This window comes from Crocodylus porosus, unplaced genomic scaffold, assembly GCF_001723895.1.
Source record: "Crocodylus porosus isolate Cpor-Errol unplaced genomic scaffold, CroPor_comp1, whole genome shotgun sequence".
Classification (NCBI taxonomy): Eukaryota; Metazoa; Chordata; order Crocodylia; family Crocodylidae; genus Crocodylus; species Crocodylus porosus.
The window spans coordinates 48098176-48105491 of record NW_017728948.1 but is presented as its reverse complement, the minus strand read 5'-3'; the positions used below and the strand labels follow the sequence as shown (position 1 = coordinate 48105491).

Genomic DNA, 7316 nt, shown 5'->3' with positions numbered 1-7316 from the left:
GACTTGAAAAGGCAATATGCCATCCACACCACTGACCTTGACTGACTAAGGGTGATACCAGTTTGGGGAGAACTATTTCATGGTGATAGAGTAGACAAAACAGCTGTATTACATCTTCTTTTGTCACTAGAGTCCATTATTCAAGCCTCAATCCTACCAATATATGCTGAAATGTGATTAGAAAATATAAAAACATTGGTCTGGTATTTTTCTGTTGATCTTCTAATTCAGGGCTAATTTTTTGTAATATATCCACTAAGGTTATTATTACATTTTTAGTTATAATAATGTCTTATCCACACTTATGGTTTGGCTCACTGTTGAGGTAGACTTTCTAGAAAAAAGTAACTGAAAAAGACAGTCCTTTGCTGGGGAGTATATAGCCTAGACTGGGGTAGGCAATCCCAAGCATGTGCTGGAGTGTGGCATGTGAAGGCATTTTGCTTGGCACCCATCCCTCAGAGAAGGGGCTGGGGATGCACTGCCACAAGAAGGATAAGGCCCTTTGTAGCTCCCCTGCTGTCCACCCCTGGCATGTCAACATCTTACAAGTCGAGGTAGAGGGCGTTTTTGGCACTGCCAAAAAGGTTGCAGATGCCTGGCCTAGATGTTCTAGGGGTTCTTTCTTTTTCTCTTTTTCACTATGTGCTTTCTTTTCAATTGTCTCTTTTCTTTTCCTTAGGGAACTACTTGATTACATAACAAAAAAATAGCCAACTCTACAACATAATAGGGAAAACAATTAATGAATCTGGAATGTTTTGTAGGGTACCTGAAAACACACCACTCTGCACTTTATATGAGTAAAGTCTGTGGAAAAGCTTTGTAAATGATGTGTAACACTTTTATGAATCAGGTCCCTAAGAGCAAATAAGTCTTCTGACACTGAATAACGGTGTTTAATGGCAAAAAGAAACCGTACAATTTGCAAACCATAGAAGAATGGCCAGATGGTAAAGTACAATGATTGTTTTAGCAGCAGCCTGCCATTCTTTGACAGGAGGCCAATAAAAAGTACTTGGGGTATTCTAGGTATAATGGGAAAAGGCAGGCGGGATGCCAGTGAAAAAGTACCAAAGAAAGAATTACACTAGCTCAGGAAGAGTCAATGAGAAGAATACAAGGAATCAGAAAAAGCAGTAAAGTGACTGTCTAATGAACTTTTTAAAAAAATATCTGGTTTTAACTTGGGGCTAAGTTATGATAATTTACAGATTTTCGGATAAACAGGACCATGATATTCAAAATAGTTTAGCTGAGTTGGATTATTCATCTTCTGATAATACTGTAAACTATATAATTGCTATAGCCACATATTTCCATGAATATGCAGCATTAGTTTGCAGTATGGAAAAATATATGAACATAACACATCTCTTAACAAATATAGGGTACATACTTAAAATTCATACTATAGTCCTGAGACAAAAGTTCAGATAGATAATGCCCAGGACAACCAAAATAGTAAATATTAAAGGTATGAGTCAAGGCCTGTTAATGTCAATGCAAATCTTTCAATGAACATTAGTGGAATAAATAAAGTGATAACTAAAAAAAAAGAAATAATGACTAGAGTTAGAGTAATTCCTTGGAGATGAAAGGGGTAGGAAATAATCCCCAAATATCCAGATGTTCTGACACAAGTGGACTTTTGATGGACTGTTGGTGACAAATCTATCAGTAGAAAATACACAAACAACAACATTAAACACAAGAAAAAATCATGGTGCCAATAAACCATGAAACATTTAAACTTTAATATTTCCCATTCACTCTTTTCTGGAAAGGAGAAGAACACGTTTGGAAAAATAGGTAAGTGTAATAAGAAACATATGAAAGCTGATAAAAACTAATTGTTCTTAGCATTAAAGCCATCCCAGAAATGTATCTTTGCTGGAGTTGTGTGTAAGAGTCTCATGATAAAAATCAGCATAGATCTTTTCAGCTTAAACAGAGCTAAGTCAATTTACAAGGGAATCACTGCCAAAAGATACATAACCCTACCCTCTCCTCCTTCTGAAAAACCCCCCCAAAACCAACAAAAACATGGTCCTAAATGCAAAACACACAAAGTAAAATAATAGTAATGTAGATGGCTGGCTACAGTCATGATTAAAATTAATCTTATTAAATGAATTAGTTTCATTTTACCATTACACTATGTCACTGAGGTCCCCTTTACACCTTACAGGTATTGTGCAATTAACTGGTTAATTGTGCAATTACCTTAAGACCAGCTACACCTGCAAAGTACTTGGCTGTTTGCAGACATGGCCGGGATGAACTAGCACTTCAGTTTTGGTGCACTCCTGTGCTGAGCCCAGCACATACCCAGAAGAAGTGCATTAGTTGCACCCAGCTTTCCCAACATCTGTAGAGACTGGGTGTAACAGTGGGGCTTTTTTTGAGCTTTTATTTAATAGCTGATTAAATCAGCTTTAGCTAAAAGCCCCAAAAAGCCCCACTGAAGTGCAGGATTTCTACAGATGCTGCAGAGCCAGGTCCAACTAATGCGCTGCTGCTTCCAGTAGAGCGCAGGTTGGTTTATTTCCATGTCTGTCAAAGCCCCTTATCACACAATAAAAAGCTCCAACCGGTTATAAATTTAGACTTTGAAAATGTGCACTAACTATATAGCTGGTTGCTATTGGGCTTTAATTTGCACACGTAGCATGGTCTCCTCCATGCCTGGGAGCCCTGTTAGTTAACTGGGTCCAGATGCATCATGCCCAGCATAAAACTCATAGGCCCTGAGGATCATGGCAGCTGTGATCCCCAGGGGTCAGGGGTACATGAAACCCCCAGGTTCTCTGATCATGGCTGTCTTGATATCCAGGACCTGGGGGTTTCAAGCTCCCTTGAGTACTGTGGGTTGCAGTAGCCACGGTCCCCCATTCCTGGGGGTGCATAGGGTACCTCTAAGCCTGGGAGGCCCTCAACTAAGGAAGCTCCCAGCTGCGGGAGCTTGCTACTTGCCAGTTTGGAGGAAGCTCAGGATTGGGCTGCCCCAGCACCAGCATAGGCATGATGGGATCTTATGTGTCTTCCCACATTTGAGCCTCCTGCCATTCAAGTGTGGTGTGGCAGGAGGCATGATTGTGCAGATTTCACATTAGATCCCATTTTGCCTCTATCTGCATATGTAGATGGGGCCATAGGTAATTTATTTCTGATAATTCTCATTACTTTAAGCTATGCTGAGCACATTACAAAATACAAAAATATACATTGCAAAATAAACAAAAGGCAACATGTTTCAATGAACCTCAAACAAAACTAATTAAGAAACAAACAACAGCAAAGAAGAAACATTTGGCTTAAACAAAAACTGTAGTGGCTGCATCTACACATGCTATGCTCTTTACTAGAGCTGATTAATTAGCTAGAAAGTGTCACTGTTTGTATGTTCAACAGTATTAGGCCGCAGTAAATTAATTTATGCCAGCATGTGATAGTACTGTCGGGTAAAGTACTATCTGATGCCAGGATAGTTTGCTGAGATGAAATGCATGTATAGATGCCAGGTATAAATTGCACCCGTCAGTCCAGCCAGTTCTGGGCCAGATTCCTAACTGCTGTCTAGCCATACAGTTCTGCACTTTAAACACCCTTGTGTCCCAGCTGGCACCGACACTGCCCGATGCTGTCACCTAGAGCCCAGGTCTGGCCCCCCTGTACCACTTGCCAGCCCATGCCTCCTCTACCCTTACTCAAATTCCTGCTGTCCCAGGCACACATGTAGATGCTGAGCCCAGGAGTAATTTACTCTGGCTCAGACTTCTCCAGACTTCATTGCTTCACATTAATTGCTCCACATTAATTGCTGTAGATGCACCAAGGGGGTGAGGGGTCATGTGGCTAAGCAGCAAGCAAAACTCTGGCCCCCTGCTGGCTGGGCTGACCAAATGCAATTTACATCCATGGTCAGTGTCTAAATCTGCATTTAACCATGGTTAATTACTCCACCATAAGATAGTGCTGTCTCTGACAGTACTATCTTACAGTGATGTTATTTAGTTAACTGTGGCCTAATACCGTCTCACATGTAAACAGTGATGTTTTATGCCACAGGTAATTAGTCTACTCCATAGTAAAGCACATGTGTAGATGCAGCCATTAAGTGCTAAATTATGCTATATCTAAATCATCATAAAGGCACTTAAAATGGGAGCATTCACTAACCCAGCATAAGTATCCTCTAAACATTTTAAAGATAAGCCATTCAGAATGAGGTTTAGCTTTGAAACATTTTACCCATACCATTTCAAGGCATTGTTTGAATGGTCAGAGGAAGTAAAATACTTTACTTTCATACCTTCAGCATCCCTGGATGCACAGCTTCCAGCCGCTCTACCCCTTTGAACCCTCCAAAACTCTAGTAGTCTCTCTGCCCTGCCCCCCTCCCTGCTGAGAGCAACTGTTCCAAGTGGCATTTTTGCAGAAAGACCACGGAGCCAGGGGAATTCATTGAGGGGTATCTCATCTCTATCTAGGGATGCCTTGAGTCAACTGAGGAGTGCCTCAAGTACTGTATTGTCAATGGTATTTAAATACATCCAGTTCACTGGAGCTAGAGGGGAGAAATAGCTGCTGGGAAGGTATGGCCAGGTATTGCCCAGACAGCAAGGGTAGTGCAGAAAGAGAGCAAGCACATAGCAAAGCCATGCTTAGCTCTTATGTGGAAGTTGTCATCCATGCATTTCAAAGCACTTTGCAAGGGAAGGTCAAAATCATTGCTCACACTGGAAACATGCAGAGAGAATCTCTAACACCACATAACAAGCTAACAGTAGAACCAGCTCCAGAACTCAGCTGTCCTGACAGATGGATCAGAGCATGAGCTCCAGGGGTGGGCAATTATTTTGGGCAGAGGGCCGCTTACTGAGTTTTGGCAAGCCATTGAGGGCCACACGGCAGGCAGCCAAGGGCAGATAAATATTAATTTTCTGAATTTTTTAGGGGCCCCCAGGCCACATTTTGCCCACCCCTGAGCTAGACAATACTGTTTCTTGCCTGATTGGGCCCAGTCCCCACATGACTTCTTGCATTTCCTCCAGGCAGCAGCTGAGGTACGTGGGTGGAGGTTTGCCCTGTTTCTGCCTGTTACCTTTGATATCCACCTTTATGGATAAATTTAGGACTTCATTCTCTGGGAGTAAAAGGATTCTCCATGCCGATTCTTCCTTTTCCCTCTGCTCTACCTTTGAGCTACATACTACCCACCCTCCTCTCACCCCAGAGAAGCAATAGAGTCCTAGTTCCTGCCCATGGTCATCTTTACATGTACTCCGGGAGGAGGGGAAAGATGCTTTAATCACAGCAGCTCCAAGAGCCACTCTAATTAAAGTCAATGTCATATGTATTCAGCATACCATACTTCAAAATGGTGGTGGGTGCACTTTAACTAAAGTTCAATGAGCTTCAGTTAAAGTGCCCCCACTGTCATTTTGAAGCATGGGAACCTGAATACACATGACTTGGAAGCTCCTAGAGTGTGTCAATTAGATTAATCAAGTCTGCTCTGATACATGCATTAGAGAAGATGTCTATAACATATATAGGTGCCCCATGATCCTGCTTGCCAGTCCTCTAGTGGCAAGTCATAGAAATGTAGGTCAAAGATTACATTAAGCCTCAACCTGTAACTGCTCTGAAGCTACTCTAACTTCATGATATTGTAACATCGCACAGATTTAAAATGTTTTAAAGGTAAACTGTAACAGCACTCCAAATGAAGACATAAATTTCATCCAGAATAAAGTGATGAAATCGTTTTGCATTTTAAATCTGCAAAATTCCATTTGCTAGATCCAGTCCAAAAAATAGTCTTTTTTTTCCTTTCATCAGAAAATTTCTTATTCTGATCAAATTTGAATACAAACTAAATATTTTTTCAATGACCACATAATAATTTCCATAGAATTAGACACTTTCTATAGACACAAATATCTATCAAAACAGTTGAAATGGAAGTGTTTGAACCAGCAGCTAAACTGGCTATTTATTTCCATGTGAATAAAGAATCTAGGTATATTGTCAAGATAAGTAGCAATTCATTAATTTCTTGATTGAAAAAAATTTTGTAACCATACTGGAGCCTTGCTATGTAATCCTTGATGTTTACTATTGCATAATATTGTTTTATTCCACTTCATACAATTGTGCTTAAATTAGCAGAAAGAAGAGTAAGTTAAACTGTACAACGGCGTTGAAAAAATAAATGGCATGTATATAAATCTAATGAGAGGTAGAACTTTTGTTAACATTGTATAGGATGTTGAAGCTCTCCTGTCAAACAGTATATCATCATTACTGGTGGTCTGGAGTGCATGAGATCTTTGTTATACGTGTGCTATCTTTTTTTTATATTCTCTTTTATATTCACAGTTACTCTTTGATCTGCACCATTTTTCAAAGGAAGAGGCGAAAACTGTACTTTTACATGGTTCTGAGTGTTCTCATTAGCTAAAACAACAAAAAACAAAATGGATGAAGTTAACGGAAGGCTCCAGAGGCCTTTTCTTATGTGATACTTTATAAAGTCACTAACTACACCAGACTTTAAAAATAAAATACAAATTATGCTTCAGGCCAGATTGAGAAATTTTCAGCGTTAGCATGATAAAAAGGAACCCTGAAGATAATGCAAAGGGACTCATAATATGGTCTAGGGTCACAATGACAAACATTTTGACCAAAGGAAAAAATCTAAGTAAAGGAAACAAAAAAAAAACTCAGTATTCAGAAGCTCAAAACTTTGATGATTTTTTTTAAATCAACGCTTAAAATATTTATTTTGTTCATGTCAGCTGAAAACTAATGTTGTATTGTAGCTGAGCTTGAAAACCTCAAAGAAAAAGAAATCCTAAGGTTAGGATTCTTTGGTATATCCCCCAAATTTCAAACTGAATCCTTCCCCTTACAGTAGGTCTGCTTAGCAGGGATCCTATTTCTTCTGACAAAAAAATCCCTAATTTTCAGATTTAAAAAAGTAACCCAAAATCCACATTTTTCCATTATCAAAATGACACAGCACTGTGTGTGTGTGTGTGTGTGTATAGATGTATGTATGTATATATATGTATGTACATAGATAGATAGATACCAGATTTACCCATCACTTTAGGGTGGACTCATTTATTAGGTAGGGAGTACATTTCTGGGGTCTCTATAGTTCTATCAATGGGCTGCTTGTGTTACTTCTGTTTCTATCTGGAGTTGTATTTCTCCCTTCTGCAAGTCCTAACCCCCAATGGAACTATCATACGGGACTCAGTTTCAATGGGACTGGATTCCTCTAGCCATCAAATCTGTCA

The 7316-nt window shown here is 39.8% G+C and overlaps 1 long non-coding RNA gene across 1 annotated transcript in view; it reads right to left on the bottom strand.

The window, feature by feature from the left end:
* Positions 1-3366: 3366 nt before the first annotated feature.
* Positions 3367-7316, bottom strand: part of LOC109322407 — a 67975-nt gene continuing 64025 nt past the window's right edge. The window contains exon 3 of the long non-coding RNA XR_002104383.1: positions 3367-3382. This is a non-coding gene — a long non-coding RNA (uncharacterized LOC109322407). The remainder of the gene's footprint in view (positions 3383-7316) is intronic.